Raw genomic sequence first — 18,371 nt, 5'->3', positions numbered from 1 at the left:
GATCAGGAGTTCAAGACCAGCCTGGCCAATATGGTGAAACCACGTCTCTACTAAAAGTACAAAACTTACCTGGGCGTGTTGGTGCGCACCTGTAGTCCCAGCTACTAGGGAGGCTGAGGCAGAAGAATTGCTTGAACCTGGGAGGTTTCCGTGAGCTGAGAGCACACCACTCCAGTCTGGGCAACAGAGCAAGACTCTGTCTTAAACAAACAAACAAACAAACAAAAACAATGAGGGAATTGAAGTCATGCTGTATAATCAAGGGATTAAAAGAGAAAAGAAAACCACTGTTTCTTTTTTGTTGTTGTTTTTGAGACCAGATCTCACTCTGTTGCCCAGGTTGGAGTACAGTGGTGCAATCAAAGCTCACTGCAGTCTCTGACTCCCCTTCAAGCTATCCTCCCTCCTCAGCCTCCCAAGTAGCGGGGACCACAGATGCAAGCAACCATGCCTGGCCAATTTTTTTCTATCTTTTATATGGATGGGGGTCTCACGATATCAGGCTAGTCTCAATTTCTGGGCTCAAGTGATTCTCCCAGCTTGGCCTCCCAAAGTGCTGGGATTACAGGCATGAGCCAGCATACCTGGCCAACTACTGTTTATCTACATACACATACACAGCTCTCCCAACACCAAAATTGTGATATTTTTTCCCTTGCCAACCATTCTCCAATTTTGTCTCATACATCTGGGTGTCCTACAATTTAACTCGGGTCTTACACTCACGATAGTGCAGACTCCACAGGTTAAGGGCTCTGTTTCACAATACATTTCTATACTTCAGATGCCAATCACATGTAGTATGTCCCGAAATTACCCACAATTTCTGTCCAACATGACCACAAACTGGGGATTCCAACTCCTTCCTCAGGTTCAGAAAGTGTTAGAACAGCTCACAGAACTCAGGGAAATATTTTCTTATAGTTACCAGCTTATTATAAATAATATAACACAGAAGTAGTCACCTGGAAGAGATGCACAGGACACGGCGTGGGTGGGAGTGCAGCGCTCCATGGGAGGCATGCCACCTCCCCAGAACTTGCAGCAGCATTAATAGTTGTAACTATTTCTCAGCCACATGCCAAATCTAAATGATCATAAGGAGACTCAGGAATGTTGCTAGAAACAAAGAAGACATTGGACTTACACAATCAGTAAGCAGAACAAAAGGGAATTTGCAGTTTTCTCTTATGCTTTTCATATTTGACTTTTGGGGGACATTTTATGTTTAGAACTTATGTGTCTCATTTACATTTTGGTGAATGGTCCTGTTTTATCATTTGAAATTAGTTCTTGTGTTAACTTGAACTTTTTGCCCCCTCAGAGAAAATATAATTTAGAATTTTACTTTTCCAAGCATTAGGATTGTTATTTTTGGTTGCTATGAGAAATTAAATACCTGATATTCTGAAAAAAAAAATGTAGTGTTTTTCTTAAAATAGTCTTGAATTCTGTCTACCAAGATAACAGGAAGATCCATGCCACCATTGACTACTAAAACCACTTATTATCCCAAGTGTTTGCAATTGTGTAGGATTTTTTTTCAATGATTTTTTCCTTTTTTAACCATTTGATTGACAGATACAATGGAAGTTGTTCACAGCCCCTATTGAAAACAAGTGTTGCCATGTATTAACAACTGAAAATACTCACCTTTCATCTTGGGAACTTGATAAAGAGTTCACTGTTCTAAATGTATTTTCCAAAGCATTTTAAAAAAGAAAATATTTTCGTGTTTTGCTAAAGTTCCCTTAGCTGGGACTACAGGTGCATGCCACCATGGCCTGCTAATGTTTTTGTATTTTTAGTAGAGATGGGGTCTTAGCCAGGGTGGTCTCCATCTCTTGACCTCGTGATCCACCTGTCTTGGCCTCCCAAAGCGCTGGGATCACAGGTGTGAGCCACCACACTTGGCCTTATATAGGGTTTTTTTTGAGATAGAGTCTCACTCTGTCACCAGGCTGTAGTGCAGTGGCTCACTGCAACCTCCGCCTTCTGGATTCAAAAGATTCTCCTGTCTTAGCCTCCCTAGTAGCTGAGACTACAGGTGCACGCCACCATGCCCAGCTAATATTTGCAGTTTTAGTACAGACAGGGTTTCACCATGTTGGCCAGGATGGTCTTAATCTCCTGATATCCTGATCTGCCTGCCTTGGCCTCCTGAAGTGCGGGATTACAGATATGAGCCACCACTCCGGCCATATAGGTTTTCTTTCTTTTTTAGAAGAACTGCGTGTGTGAAAAGTGACTTATGTGGGCAAATTGAATCCCTAAAAAGGTTTCTAGTTGGACAAAACATTGAAGGTAACATTTGTATAAAAAAACAAAAAAAGTTGGGAGGCTGAGGCGGGTGGATCACGAGGTCAAGATATCGAGACCATCCTGGTCAACATGGTGAAACCCCATCTCTACTAAAGACACACACACAAAAAAAATTAGCTGGGCATGGTGGTGTGTGCCTGTAATCCCAACTACTCAGGAAGCTGAGGCAGGAGAATTGTCTGAATCCAGGAGGCAGAGGTTGCGGTGAGCTGAGATCGCGCCATTGCACTCCAGCCTGGGTAACAAGAGGAAAACTCCGTCTCAAAAAAAAAAATAAAAAAAAAAAATAAAAAAGTTATATATATATATATTTATATGTATATACACAAATATTATTTGAAAAATCTTATTTGACTGTTTAAGCTTTATCTGTAAATTGGAAATGTGATAGCTGCCAGGAAATGGTGTAGTGAGAAATGGAAGAAATAGCACATACAAAGTAGTTACCTAGGTAAATCTCTATCCTGTCACCAACTCTTCCATCCCAGAGACCTCCTTGGTCACACAAGGTAAAGAACCCATTTCCACCACATCTTATTCTTATAATCCTTTTTAAATTTAATTGATACAAAGTGATCTTTTTAATGTGTTTTTATTCCCTACTGGAGACATTGTGCATTCATTTGCTGTCAAATTCTCCAGAGTCTGTTCTCATACATGGCAGGTGTTCATTTATTCATTCATTCAAAAACCATTCTTAGAACCAACTTCACTTTTGATGGTGTTATTCTGCTGAACAAAAAGTGAAGTTTCTGCCTTGATAGGATATAAAAATAGTTTATTTATAAGCCAATCCTTCTTTGATGGGTACAAATATATACAATAATTGTGCAATAGTTTCCAGGGCTACTTTATTTTAACCCATCGACATAGAAACAAAACTAGTCTGTTGTACAAAATATTGCCTTTGTAACTTTCCTAATATTTACAATAAAGGGACTCACTTTACTTGGATATTTCTAAGTTTGGGACAGTTGCTTAACTTTATTGGATGTCACTGTATCTTACTTTTTCCATTTGTGAAAGAAGAGAGCCAATTTGATGCTCTTGTTCAATCTAGGACTTAACGAACCATTATTCATTGTACTTTTCAATGTGTGTCACTTTCTTGTTACAGAATATGGGCTTTTCCTAGATGTCATTAGTAAGGCAGTTAAAAGTGTGTCCTTGCTGGGAAGATGTATACAGTAGTGGTAATAATTCACCATTTTGGAATATCAAAGCTGTATCCATGTGTCCTGAAACACTGAAGAGCATCTAGCAAATCATATGTTTCCTAATATTGCTTTATCTAGTGTTACAGAAATAAATGTATTGATTTTAAAATTATAATGCTGATTTATTTTAATTTAAACAAAATCTAAATTAAGTCCTTTCTTATACATTTACATTCTGGAGACAAAGTTTGAGAACTGCATTTATGATCTAACAAGCATTTTATTTTTTTTTTTTATTGGAGTATAGGTTTTGGGGTACATGAGCAGAGCATGCAAGACAGTTACGTAGGTACACACATGGCAGTGTGCTTTGCTTTTCTTCTCCCCTTCACCCACATTTGGCATTTCTCCCCAGGCTATCCCTCCCCACCTCCCCCTCCCACTGGCCCTCCCCTTTTCCCCCCAATAGACCCCACTGTTTAGTACTCCCCTTTCTGTGTCCATCTAACAAGCATTTTAAAATGAATTTTCTCTGTTAGCATTTTCTGTACAGATGCACTGTTTCCAAGCTTCATTTTGACCCTCATTCTTGGAATTCCTTACCTGTAGTCCTTTTAGCCCATTGATTCCTCTTTACCCTTTAAGAATTATTCTATCTATTATTTTTTTCTGAAACCTATTTCTGGCTTTCATTCACCACAGGGTGATTAGATAGTCTCTCTTTGTGTTTCCATAAAATCATGCACATATTTACTTTGGTTACCATATTTTTCATAATTATCTGCTTCTTCATTTGCATCTCCTATTAGATTCTGAACTTTTTGATACTAAGGATTTTATGTGTTAATCCTTATAACTGTCTTATAGATGGTGCACAGTAAATGTACATTGCATTAGTGGATGAATAAAAGTTAAGAATCAAGATGGATATGACTGTTCATGCAGAGGATAGAGCATCAAGGAAGATATAGTCCAGAAGGGAGAGCACAATTCAGTGATGATGATTTTTTTCCACTGTGATAGTAGTCTAAGTTATAGCATGTCTGAGCAGCAATGAAATACATATTGACTGCAGAAGAACATGCAGTCTAGACTAGAGAATTGACTAACCAGGAATTAAGATTGCCTTTATGGAGTTCAATTGAGATAGATTCCATAATTGCTGTGAAGAATTTGGAAATTAAGTAAAGAATTCTGAAATTTAGTTGAAAGTAGCTTGTTGGGAAACCTTATAATAATTGGGAATATAGTCACAAAGGATGTTGGAAAGTTTATTTTAATGCTATAAATTATTGATGAGTTATCACTGCCAGCATATCCTCAGAATACCTTTATGTTGTCAAATTTTAAAAGCACTTGGATAATTTAGATTAATATAATTCACTTAGATTCTGTATAAAATATTAGTAAATTATATTGATTACTTGATTTAGACTTTACTTTCTGCCATGGACTATACTGTATACTTTCATATGCATTAACTTTAATACTTACTCCAATGTAGTTATTCACATTTTACAGATGAGGAAACTGAGGGTAAGAAAGCTCAATCCAGTTGTCTTTGATAACAGAACTAATTGAAAATCTGTACTTATACTGCTCTGCACTATGACCCCAAGAGTCTCTAATATACTTATATGTTTTCTGCTCAGATTGAAAGTGGCAAGCATAAATGTCTATAAATCTAGTTGTCTCTTAGGTGGTCATTCATTCATTCATTTAATCATCAAACATTTACTGGACCTCTAGGCACTGCTAGGTACTGCATATGTAACACACCCATATACCATGGGAGTTACAGTGGAAGAGACTGGCATTAGCAATATAAACAAGGCTGGGCACGGTGGCTCAGACCTTTAATCCCAGCACTTTTGGAGGCCCAGGAGGGCGCATCATGAGGTCACAAGTGTAAAACCAGCCTGGACAAAATAGTGAAACCTCATCTCTACTATAAATACAAAAAAATTAGCCAGGTGTGGTGGCGAGCCCCTGTAATCACAGCTACTCAGGAGGCAGAGGCAGGAGAATTGCTTAAACCTCGGAGGCAGAGATTGCAATGAGCCAAGATCATGCCACTGCACTCCAGCTTAGATGACAGAGTGTGAGACTCCGACTCAAATATATATATATAAACAAACTGTATAATGACAATTTTGATAAATGCTATGAAGAAAACTGGAGTGCCTTTTATTAAGTAGATTACAGAGCAGGCTTCTTATATACTTACTTCCCTGTGGGCAAATGTAATTAGATTTACAATATAGCTTACTGTAATTCAAGAAGATGCTTAAAATAGCTTTAGATAAGTGGTACCACACCAATGTAGTAAAGCTGAACAGAACAGTTTGAAATCATTGGTCTTCTAGCAGCCTTTTCACAGCACAGAGGGAATTTTGGCAAACTGGTATTCTTGAAGAAAATTGTGGTGTTACACTTCAACAGGTTCTGAAAATTTACCAAATGTCACATCTGTATTTCAGTTTAGGAGAGTGACTTTGAAACTACTTCAACAATGACCTACATCACTTCAAAAAAGAGCACAATTATCCATTGAGATAACTCCTAGGTTGCCCTTTAAAAAGCAGTATATGTCCTGCTGCAACTCTGAGTATATGGTAGATTTTGAATTGGAAATATGGGTACAGCATTTGATAAGTTTGAACATTTGGCTTAAGATATTGATAACATTTGGCATAAAGTCAAAATAGTAGTATTTCAGGATAATGTATTTCATTCAGAACTTAATAAAGCTAGGTGGTCAAAATAAATAAAAAACAAAAATAATACAAATAAAGCAAAGCAAAACAATGTGAAACTTTGCTGGATGCTAATGACAGGTTAGACCTGGCTTTATTGCACATCAAAAGTTATAAAGTCTTGGCTGGGCACGATGGCTCCTGCTTGTAATCCCAGAACTTTAGGAGGCTGAGGCAAGTGGATTACTTGATGTCAGGAGTTTAAGACCAGCCTGGTCAACATGATGAAATCCCCTCTACTAAAAATACAAAAATTAGCTTAGCATCGTGGCACGTGCCTGTAATCCCAGCTACTTGGGAGGCTGAGACACAAGAATCACCTGAGCCTGGGAGGTAGAAGCTTCAGTAAGCCAAGAAAATGCACTCCAGCAGCTGGGCATGGAGTCTCACACCTGTAATCACAGCACTTTGGGAGGCTGAGGCAGGCAGATCACTTGAGGTCAGAAGTTAGAGACCAGCCTGGCCAACATGGTAAAACCCTGTCTCTAATAAAAATATAAAAGTTAGTTGGGCATGGTGGCAGGCACCTGTAATCCCAGCTATCTGGGAGGCTGAGGCAGGAGAATCGCTTGAATCCAAGAGGCCTTGGAGATTTCAGTGAACCAAGACTACAGCATTACATTCCACCCAGCCTGGGCAACAAAAGCAAAACTTTGTCTCAAAAAAAAAAAAAAAATGAAAAAGAAAATGCACTCCAGCCTGGGCAACAGAGTGAGACTCTGTCTCAAAAACAACAAAAACAAAAAGAGTTATAAAGTCTTACATTTTAGTTTTAGAAGTAACCTTGGGCCTGTAATATCATATAATAACTAACTGGTACTTAACTGATTTCTGAATGCAGAAAAGTTTCTAAGTCAATGATCTGTTTATTTTATTTTTATTTTTTTGCCAACAAATGTGTGTTTTAACTTTACTTCTCATTCCTCCCTCGCCTTTCACAATTTTTTTCTGGACAGATAACATAATTTTCTGACAGTTGGAGACATTTTTGTAATTATCTGCAAACCTGAGAGGCTTAAGACTGTTTCTTAACACCGTCAGAAAGCGGTTGAAATGATTTTCATAAAGTGAACATGTATGTGAAAGACAGAAGTTAGGCATGAAATATAGTATCATAATTGAAACCTGTTATCATTTATCAACTCTAGACATTATGAGCCTTCCCTATTGTTGTCTTTCCTGGAGTTTTCTTACCCTGTTAGTACTCTTCATTATCCCTTATGTCGTTCTTATGTACCACTCTCACAGGGGAGAAACCCTTAAATTGGGTCTTGAGGAATAAATAGGAGCATGCTCAAAAGAAAGGTGAAGAAGAGAACTCCTTAATAGACACTGATATCTATTCAGGCTGCAAAGTTAAATTAGTTCAATGTTATTAATGGATGTCGTGCAAGGAAAGACATGACATTAAAAGAGAATAAAGCAGTGGCATAGAGTCAGATCAGACAGTAAAAACATTTGATATGGTTTGGCTGTGTCCCCACCAAAATCTCATGTTGAATTATAGTCCCCATAATCACCACGTGTTGTGGAAGAGACCCAGTGGGAAGTAATTTAATCATGGGGGCTGTTACTGCCATGCTTTTCTTGTGATAGTGAGTTCTCACAAGATCTGATGATTTTATAGGGGGCTTCCCCCTTTGCTTGCCTCACATTCTTCTCCTTCCTGCTGCAAGTGAAGAAGGATGTGTTTGCTTCTCCTTCTACTATGATTGTAAGCTTCCAGAGGCCCTCCCAGCCCTATGCAATGGTGAGTCAATGAAACCTCTCTCATTTATATATTACCCAGTCTCAGATCTATGTCCTTATAGCAGCATGAAAACAGATTAATACAGTAAACTAGAACCACATAGCATGGGGTGCTGGTGTAAGGATACCCAAAAAATGTGGAATCAACTTTGGAACTAGGTAACAGGCAGAGGTTGGAATCGTTTGGAGGGCTCAGAAGACAGGAAAATGTGGAAAAGTTTGGAACTTCACAGAGACTGGGAAGCTCAGAAGACAGGAAAGTGTGGGAAAGTTTGGAACTTTCTAGAGATTTGTTGAATGGCTTTGACCAAAATGCTGGTGGTAATATGGACAATGATGTCCAGGCTTAGGTGGTCTCAGACGTAGATGAGGAACTAAAGTCACTCTTGTCATGCAAAGAGCCTGGCAGCATTTTGCCCCTGCTTTAGAGATTTGTGGAGTTTGAACTTGAGGGAAAGGATTTAGGGTAGCTGGTGTAAGTAATTTCTAAGTGGCAAAATGTTCAAAAGGAAGTAGAGCATAAAAATTTGGAAAATTTGCAGGCTAGTGATGTGATAGAAAAGAAAAACCCATTTTCTGGGGAGAAATTTAAGCTGGCTACATAAATTTGCATAAGTAATGAGGAGCCAAATATTAATCACCAAGACTATGGGGAAAACATCTCCAGGGCATATCAGAGACCTTCACAGCAACCGCTTCCATCACAGGCCTGGAGACCTAGGAGGGAAAAATGGTTTCCTGGGCTGGGCCCAGGGTCCCCTTGCTGTGTGCAGCCTCAACACTTAATGCTCTGCATCTCAGCTGCTCTAGTCATGGCTAAAAGGGGTTAGGTACAGCTCAGGCCAGTGCTTCAGAGGGTGCAAGCCCAAAGGCTTGGAAGCTTCCACATGGTGTTGGTCCTGTGGGTGTGTAGAAGACAAGATTTGAGGTTTGGAGACCTCCACCTAGATTTCAGGGATGTATGGAAATGCCTTGATGTCCAGACAGAAGTCTGCTGCAGGGGCAGAGCCCTCATGGAGAATCTCTGCTAGGGCTAGGGCAGTACAGAAAGTAAATGTGGGGTTGGAGGCCCCACACAGAGACCCCACTGGGGCACTGCCTAGTGAAGCTGTAAGAAGAAGGCCAGTATCCTCCAGACCCCAGAATGGTAGATCCACCAACACCTTGCATTGTGCACCCAGAAAAGCTGCAGACACTCAACTCCAGTCCATGAAAGCAGCCAGGAGTGGGGCTGTACCATGCAAAGCCATAGGGGCAGAGTTGCCTAAGCCCATGGGAACTCACTCCTTGCATCAGTGTGACCCAGATGTGAGACATGGAGTCAAAGAAGACCACTTTGTAACTTTGAAGTTTAATGACAGCCCTATTGGATTTCAGATGTGCATGGGCCTGTAGCCCCTTTGTTTTGGCCAATTTCTTCCATTTGGAATGGGTGTGTTTACCCAACACCCATAACCTCATTGTATCTAGGAAGTAACTAACATGCTTTTGATTTTACAGTCTCCTAGGTAGAAGGGACTTGGCTTGTCTCAGATAAAACTATGGGCTTAGACTTTTGGGTTAATGCTTAAATGAGTTAAGATTTTGGAAAACTGTTAGGAAGGGCATGATTGTGTTTTACAATGTGAAGACATAAGATTTGGGAGGGGGCAGGGGTGGAAAGATATGGTTGGCTGTGTTTGGACCCAAATCTCACCTTGAATTGTAGTTCCCATAATTCCCATGTGTCATGGGAGGGGATCTGATGGGAGATAACATAATCATGGGGGCTCTTACCCCTGTGCTATTCTTGTGATAGTGAGTGAGTTCTTATGATAGCTGATGGTTTTATAAGGAGCTTCCTCCTTCACTCAACTCTCATTCTTCTCCTTTCTCCTGCCATGTGAAGAAATATGTGTTTGCTTTCCCTTTCATCATGATTCTAAGTTTCCTGAGGCCTCCCCAACCCTGTGTGACTGTGAGTCAATTAAACCTCTTTCATTTATAAATTACCTAGTCTCAGGCATGTCCTTATAGCAACTTGAGAATAATACACTGTATTATTACTACAGGGACTTGACTAATGCAGTGTATTAGTCCCTATAATAATATACTTGAACTTTACAGTGTATTATTACAGAAATTATCACATCAGATAAAATTGTGTTTGGTGACCAGGAAGAGGCCCACCTTCTCTGCAGAAGCAGAGGAAAATGAATGAAGGACTAAGGGAGATACAGAAATGTGCACAGGTAACCAAGATCATGCCTGATCTGATGGCATTTATTTTCTCTGTAAATAAGAAGCCAGGTCAGTTAGGTGTGTGGCTCATGCCTGTAAGCCCAGAACTTTGGAAGGTCTAGTCAAGAGGAGCACTTGATGCCAGGAGTTTAGGACCAGGCTGGGCAACATGGTGAAATCCTGTCACTAAAAAAAAAAAAAAAACATAAATTAGCCAGACATGGTGGCATGTGCCCATAGTCACTGCTATTTGGGAGGCTGAGATGGAAGGATCACCTGAACTTGGCAAGGTAAAGGCTGCAGTGAGCCATGATTGTACCACTGTACTCCATTCTGGGTGTCAGAGTGAGATCCTGTCCCAACAACAAGAACAACAACAATACGAAACTCCAGGTCAACTGCAGAGGGTGATTAAGGATATTTAGGAAACTTAAGGATAAGGGATGATGTTAGAACTGTAATGTAGGAGAGGAAGATACCAAGATATGTGTGGAAAGCTTACTGGACAGGCCTTGGGATCCTGCTGAAATTGAAATATATGAATAAGTAGTGGTATCCATTTGTACAATTAATCCATTTCCCTTAGCTCTATTTAATGCTATAATTACACAGTCCATTCCAAGTTTGGAATTTTCAGACTTCTTCTTGCAAGAAGTCATAGGCATGAGGGATTTGAGAATGTTAGTGATTTATCATAGATGATATTAATATTATTGAGTACATATGATGTGTTAGTAATTGTGCTTAGTACATTATATATGTTGCCACATTTAAAATGTTTTTCTATGAGGGATAAATATTGTTCCCACTTTTTAAAAACAAATTGAGGATCAAAGTTAACTAACTTTCTCAAGATAGATTTACCAATATTTAGTGTAACTGGGATTTGAGTGAAGATCAACACTGCATCTTAACAGAGAAAAAATCTGAGACAAAAAAGGGCTAATTGTTTGTGAGAAGATGTGTCAAGAGACTAACCAGCCTCAAGAAGTTTCCAGAACAGGATTGATGGAAATAAAATATTTTAGATTGCATGAAAGATAGAGAACTATTTGGTAAATAGAACATCAATGTTTAAGCCTCTAATGATAGAGGCATTCAGAGTAGCCATGAAGTCCAAGTTGGAAATGGTTTTCTGAAATGAGAGTTGAAGTAGAGCTCATGAATTCTACGGATAGATTGTTGATTGCAGTGCAAGGGTATTGATTATCAATACTGATTTTGGTAGGATTTTGGAATCAGGAGAAATGGATTTTGAAGGAATGACATAAAAGCAGATGAGTCCCAGTATTCAGAGTGATACAGATTGGTGAAGTGAACCTAAGTGAAAAATAATTTTTTGCCTGAAATCGAAAAAGTAATGATACAAAAGCCACAAAATGGAAGTAGGATTATTCTGGGCCTCTATCCTGATCTGAATGTATGAAGAAGATGACTTATGTAAATCAGGCTTTCAAGGAGAAAACAATTCGGAGACAACATAATGTCTTGGTTAGGAATAAGTAAGTTTGTTTATTAAAAAATGGGAATCATAGAGGGTACAATGGACAAGGTAGAAAGACATACATCAAGAGGACTGTGGGAGGGTGGAAAGCATGAACCGAATGGGAAAAAGTGCATGACTGTGTGAGTGAGAGATTGCAAAAGAGGATTAGTGATTAGAGGAAACACTTTGGGGCTTGAGAGGGAAGGACAAGAGGCATCAGTGGAATTTGATGGCTTTAAATTTGTAAACAAATCTTTAGTTTAAAGGTGTTCTACTATTTCATTTCCAAATACTGCCATGACCTGACTTTCAACCACATTGTTATTTGAGCTAAGTGAGGATGACAATGTTCAAAATTCAGTGGCAGTTGGGGCTGATACAGGAGCCTTGTTGTTCAGATCACTGGAAGATTTGAATCATATTAACTGCTTTTATACCTCTGGTTTTGTGGCCTTGCTTAATAGTATTTTACTTCAAAAGTTTTAGGCTGGGTACGGTGGCTCACACCTATAATCCTAGCATGTGGGAAGGCCAAGGTGGGTGGATCACCTGAGGTCAGGAGTTCAAGACCAGCCTGGTCAACATGACAAAACCCCGTCTCTACTAAAAATACAAAAATTAGCCAGGCGTGATAGTGGGCACCTGTAATCCCAGCTGCTCCAGAGGCTAGTGGCCAAAGAATCACTTGAACCCAGAGGTGGAGGTTGCAGTGAGTTGAGATCGCACCATTGCACTCCAGCATGAGCAACAAGAGCAGAACTCCATCTCAGAAAAAAATAGTTCTAAACATATTAGTATGAATTTTATACATATTTGTCTAATATTTCACTTTTTCAAGGCATTACATTATGTTAATTTAATATTTAGTGTTTAGGTTTTATGCATATCATCATCATTTTTTTGCTTATTAGAACAGATACCAACTTGATATTAATTTTCATTTTTACGTTTTAAAAGGGCATAGTCTTACCTGAGCATTGAATAACTTTAACAAAACTTTAAATTGGGTCTGTAGATTTACTTGTCCACAATACATTGAAAAGAATGTGTGACTTATACAAAATAAAGGAGATATGGTATTACAAAGTGCATTCTAAGTATACTATTAATCAAAGTTTAGCATTAGAAGTGTTTTTATATACCACATAGTCCAACCACCTATTTATGGCTGATGCATGTGCATTTGGTGGCTTTTCATGAAAGATATTTCTTCTAACTGATATTGTGGAAATGGTGAACAAGATCAAAGTTAGAATATTGTCTCCTACCCTTAAAGATGTATGCCCCTGAGAACTTGGCTTCTCCAAGCTGAGTATTTCCTCTTCTGTAAAATGGGGATGTTACCATTACCAAAGAGTGATTGAGAGGATTAGAGCGCCCATTTTACTTTTAGATGTCTCTGACTTGAGGTTATATATATATTGAATGAAAATCTGTCTCTCTATAGTTCTAATCTATTCAGGATAGTTCTGGATCCTGGAACCACAATAGGAAATTGACAATTACCTTAAAACTAAGTTTCACGCTGTATAATTTTTGGTGTTTATGCAGCAACCTGGCCTTTAACAAGTCAATATTAGCAAATGTCTTATTTTCCCCAAAGATAATGATTAAATAACTACAATATGCCAGGTAAGGCCATCTGGGAGTCTCCTGCATAAATTTGATCATCAGAACAATTCCATAAGTCCCAGGAATGGGTCTGCTTTGGTATCCCTGCTGTGCTCGGGCATGGGCTGGGAGGTGCCTGTGGGAAGTGTGGACTCCAAGCAAATTCAGCAATGGATTTCAGAGCTCAGCAGTTTGAGCCCTTGGTCAGTTATACTCCCTGTAGTTGTAGGTCTTTGAGGCACATACTTAAGAGCACCCCATTATATTTGTCTGCCTTAGTTATAGGTAAAAATAAAATTGCTAAAGGTTCTAGTGTACTATTTGCTTTATAGAGTGAAAGGTAAATGTAAATTTTACTGTGAGGTGATGGTAGCTAAAAGAAGCTACTATTTATGCTTCTCTCTTACTCCCACGCCGAGTCCCCTCCTTCACAACCACCCATACTTCCCTCAAAGTAAGACAAGAAAGTGAGCATGACAACATTCCCAGACAAGCTCCATATGATCTGCCTTTGCAGTGTGTTTTGGTTTTGCCCCTCTTCCTGGTTAATTTTCACTACACCATTAACCAAATTATACTTTTCAATGTTTATTGATTTTTCTTTCATCTTTGACTTCCTCGGTTAGAAAAAAGGTTGGCTATTAATGTCTCTATAACAAAGAAGTGTGAACATGGTAAGTTAATTCAGTAATTTTGTTAAAGTTCTGACATCAAAGCTTATTGTCCTAGTGTTTTTCTCCATGATTTTCAGCATATGATGGTATAAGCCATTTCCTTAGATTCCACTCATGTATCTGTATTACCCTTGTTTAGAGATTTTAAGGTCCACTACTTATTAAGGAGTACCGTAGAATTTCTTATGTCAACCATGAAAAGAGCTATACACTGTAGCTGTAAATAGTATTTATAGTTACATACATGTAGTTGTTTGTAACATGCCTTTTAGAATCTGTCTGCAGTGACTTTCAAAGGTCACCTTTGGTGGTTATGTAAACATAAAACAATGGATTTGCTTTGATGCAGTGTCTCATGCCTGTCATTTACCAGCAGAAGAAATGTTACTCTTCAGCTTTGCCACTATGCCCTCACATTCTTCAACCTTGAGTTAGTCAGCCACTTATCAGCTGATGTGATTTTACATTTTTGCCTTGATCATTAATCATTCACTTTAAGTTCTTCTTTTGTAGTGTTTACCAGTTGCTTCCAAAACAAACATGCTTTCTGAGCTTGAGGAAGGGAAAAGCAAAAAAGATTGAAAAGAATATAATAGATGGTTTCACAGTTATTTTGGCTTTATTACTAATGCTAACTACCATAAGGTGTAGAACTAAGCTTGAGGTATTAATAAATACTTTATTCAAGGAACTTTTTCTTCAGCCCTAATGAGAATTTATAAACATGATTGGATGGTACTGTTAAGGTAAAGGGAGAAACTCTCCTAAGAGAGAAAATCGTTTGCTGTTTTTCTGAAAATTTGAGTATTCCTTTTAGATTTACTGTTGTTCCTAAAAGTCTCTTTTTTTTGCAGGACATATATTTATTTTGTGAAATATATTAATAAAATTACATATGTCGACTGACATAATTTTTTACTTCTATTCTGTAGATAATCAACCAAGTGTAAACATGAGTAATATATTTCACCTATTACATTGTATATTCCTAGCCCTTTGAATAAGCACCTTTGCAAAATATATTTCATTTTTGTTTTGATTAAAATTTGCTTCATGAGTTAGAAGAGATCATGAACCCTGGGTAATGCACTTTGGTTGTAACTAAAATTCTTAATTCAATTAATTATGAGTTACACCAGACATGGAACTTTATGACACCCAGAGTATTCTATTAAAATAGCAGTATTGTAATAGCTGCTGGCCCTTTCTAAAAAGTATGGCCAGTTAAATCACCTAAATAATGGTCTCCGAAATTACAGAATTAAAAATATCATATTATTTCCCACCTGATAATTGGAGGACAGATTAGACATTAACCTAGCCTTCCAAAGGCCTAGAGATTTCTTTTCTTTTTCCTTCCCATCCCTTTTTATTTGTGTTAGTTTTATTTTCAGCAGAACAGATCAAGGAATTTTTCTTAGTTTATGAACCTTTCTAGAAACTTAAATACAGGTTATACTTTTGCTATTGGTTTTATATTAAATAAGTTATGAAAAAGTTGCCTTTTAATATAAGTAAAAATCTTTGTAGAACTTATCTGTGATTTACACATGCATGCTTCTGAAGGTCAGGTATTCTAACTTTTGTACAAGGTAAAAGTTACTTGAAAGATGAAAAGGCATGCCAAAACAAATAGAAAACATTCTATTTCATTTTAAACTACCTTTCTTTTTTAAAAAATCTTTATTTTGTATACATGGTTATATAATTGTCAAATTATTTTTTATTGTTTTACATATCAGCCTACAAACATATAATTCTTAAGGTTTGCTTCTGTTTTTAAAAAAAAATGTCACTCCTTAAGACAAATGAAATTTTATGCCCTATTTTTGCAGAACAAAATACTGTAAAATAAAATTAATTGTAGTAGTCTAATATTGTAGAGAAAAATTAGGGAATTTCTAAACTCATGTTGTTAAAATAAATTTTTAGTTGAAGAATAAAACAGAAAAGAGAAAGAAAATTTCCTTAACTAATGATTCTCAAATATTATTTGTATTATTTTATTTCAAATAAGAATCAAAATGTGGGAGATCTCACTTGTTAGGTATGAAGCAAGAAATATAATTATACAGACAAAACTGGATTATAGCAAATAATACCAAATTTGTCACCATACCTATGCATGAAATAAATTCAGTTATATAATTTTAGTGTTAGTTACTGAATCAGAAAGTTAAAGTAAGATGTTATGTTTGTAAAAGTATGTATGACATAGTTTTTAATTATTGTGGTATACTAATAGCAGGAATTTTGTGAAGTGTATCTTAATATTGATGTTAGATTCAAATGAATTTAATTATTGTTAAAGGAGTTACTTTGCATGTAAAATTCACAAGTTTTTGTGTAATTTATACTAAATTGGGACAATTATATGTACATTCTGTGTACAAATTAATATTTTAATTAACTATTATGGCATGCCATAATTACAACATAGAGTTAGTGGTGATGTGAATGAATTTAACTAAATAATCTGTTTATATCTAAAGGAGTCTAAATAGAACCTCAGAGCTTTAAGAGAAGAATTAATAGTAGTTATTAATAGTATTATTCAAACGCTGTATGTATTAGGTATTTTACAAATGTTAACTAGCTTGATTTAATAGTCAAAATTTAGGGGTAAATACTAGTATAACCTTTTTTTCAAATAAAAAAATTGGATGAAGAAGTGAAAAACTTGTTTCAAGGTTCATAGTCAAAGAACATATAAGAACTGATAGTCAAATGTTGGTTATATTTTTATAATATTTCTGATGTATTGTTAAACCTTAGATGTCTCACTGAATTGTTGCTTCAATTTTTAATTAAGACATTTAATATATAATTTTAATGTATTTCTGTAAAAATTTCAAAATATTACTTTATAAACAGACACACACATGTGCACACACACACTCACATTCACATATATTTTTGTACCAAAATGGAGAGAGACATCACTCAAAAGTTAAAAACCAGTTATTGGTTTGAAATCCTGAAGATGCTGGACTGAAATGAGTCTTTCTGATGTTTTTGCAGGAAATCCTCTTCACCTTGAGAAATTTTACTTTGGACAGAGAATATAAAGGCAGACACAAATAAAGGCAAGAGGCCATAATTATAATTATAATCACCAGTATAACTAGTGGTGATGTGAACAAATTTAACGAAATAATCTGTTCATATCTAAAGGGGCCTTTAAATAAACTTTGCAGATTTAAGAGAAGGTAAAATAGCATTTTCAGCCAGTGCAAGAGAAAGCTACATGTTATTGAGTCTTTCAGATATGGAGTTGGATATATCTTTCATTTTTCTAAGCATGCATCAGAATATTCACGTGGTTATTGTATTCTTTGATTCTTCTAGGAGTCAATCTTAAGATGGGATGCTTTCCTGTGAAAACTGACACTAAGTAATCTTGGGAACCAAAGACTCTAGGACTCTTGGTGCCAACAGTTACTCTGTGAGTATTCTTGGTGTGTAATAATGTTTCCTTACATCTAGTTATTGTAAGTCATGCTATTTATGCAACTGGTGAATCTTAGTGTGAATGCTGATATTGGCATGACCACTGTTTTTTGTTTGTTTGTTTGTTTTTTTGAGACAGAGTCTCGCCCTGTCTAAGCGATTCTACTGCCTTAGCCTTCTGAGTAGCTGGGATTACAGGTGCACGCCACCATGCCCAGCTAATTTTTTGTATTTTTTAGTAGAGATGAGGTTTCACCATGTTGGCCAGGCTGGTCTTGAACTGACCTTGTGATCTGCCTCGTCGGCCTCCCAAAGTGTTGGAAATACAGGCATGAGCCATTCATTTTCTAAAACAGGACATATCTTAAAGTTGGTACTATTAGCTTCTAGTGTTTCTGTGATTCAGTATGCTGTGTGATCTTGATCGAGAGACTAAGCCTCAGTTTCTCTGTATATAAAAGTAAGCTAAATATAAACTTTCTTCCTTAAAATGGTTATAAAAGTAGTAAATGTTAAACTTTTAATAATAATAGAATTATATTCTGTTTTTATTACTAACATGAATTCTGGTTTTAAAATAAGAAAGCTAGAAGTATATACTTTTAGTTATTAACCTTTATTATTGGCACTTTTAAAAAAACCTACATTTTGAACAAAAATGATCATATTGGCATTTATTTGTGTTCATATTTTGTTTGCATAGGGCTTTATCATTCACAAAGTTTCCACACTCATGACTCAATCTGATTTAATCCTTCATACAATCTTGGTGTACAGCAGGTCTGGGATTATAATTCCCACTGTACAGATGAGAAAACTGATGCTCAGCATTGTGACTTGCTGAAGACTGCATAAATTACAAGGGAGATAATTTGAAATCCAATGTTCTTATAACCAGTCTATACTCTTTTCTCTAGACTGTTCTTGTAACTAGTCTATATACTTT

General features: G+C 37.0%; 1 protein-coding gene across 10 annotated transcripts in view; it reads left to right on the top strand.

The window, feature by feature from the left end:
• The window catches only part of SLC16A7 (solute carrier family 16 member 7), a 490,902-nt gene that overhangs the window by 44,521 nt on the left and 428,010 nt on the right, over window positions 1-18,371 (top strand). For all 10 annotated transcript variants that reach the window (XM_078336211.1, XM_054238333.2, XM_078336209.1 and 7 more), the window contains one exon: window positions 17,324-17,420. The gene's annotated coding sequence lies outside the window, so the exon portion shown is untranslated. The remainder of the gene's footprint in view (window positions 1-17,323; window positions 17,421-18,371) is intronic.

This window comes from Callithrix jacchus, chromosome 9 (assembly GCF_049354715.1).
Source record: "Callithrix jacchus isolate 240 chromosome 9, calJac240_pri, whole genome shotgun sequence".
Classification (NCBI taxonomy): Eukaryota; Metazoa; Chordata; class Mammalia; order Primates; family Cebidae; genus Callithrix; species Callithrix jacchus.
Note: the sequence above shows the minus strand (reverse complement) of the source record. Positions and strands in the feature narration are given on the sequence as shown.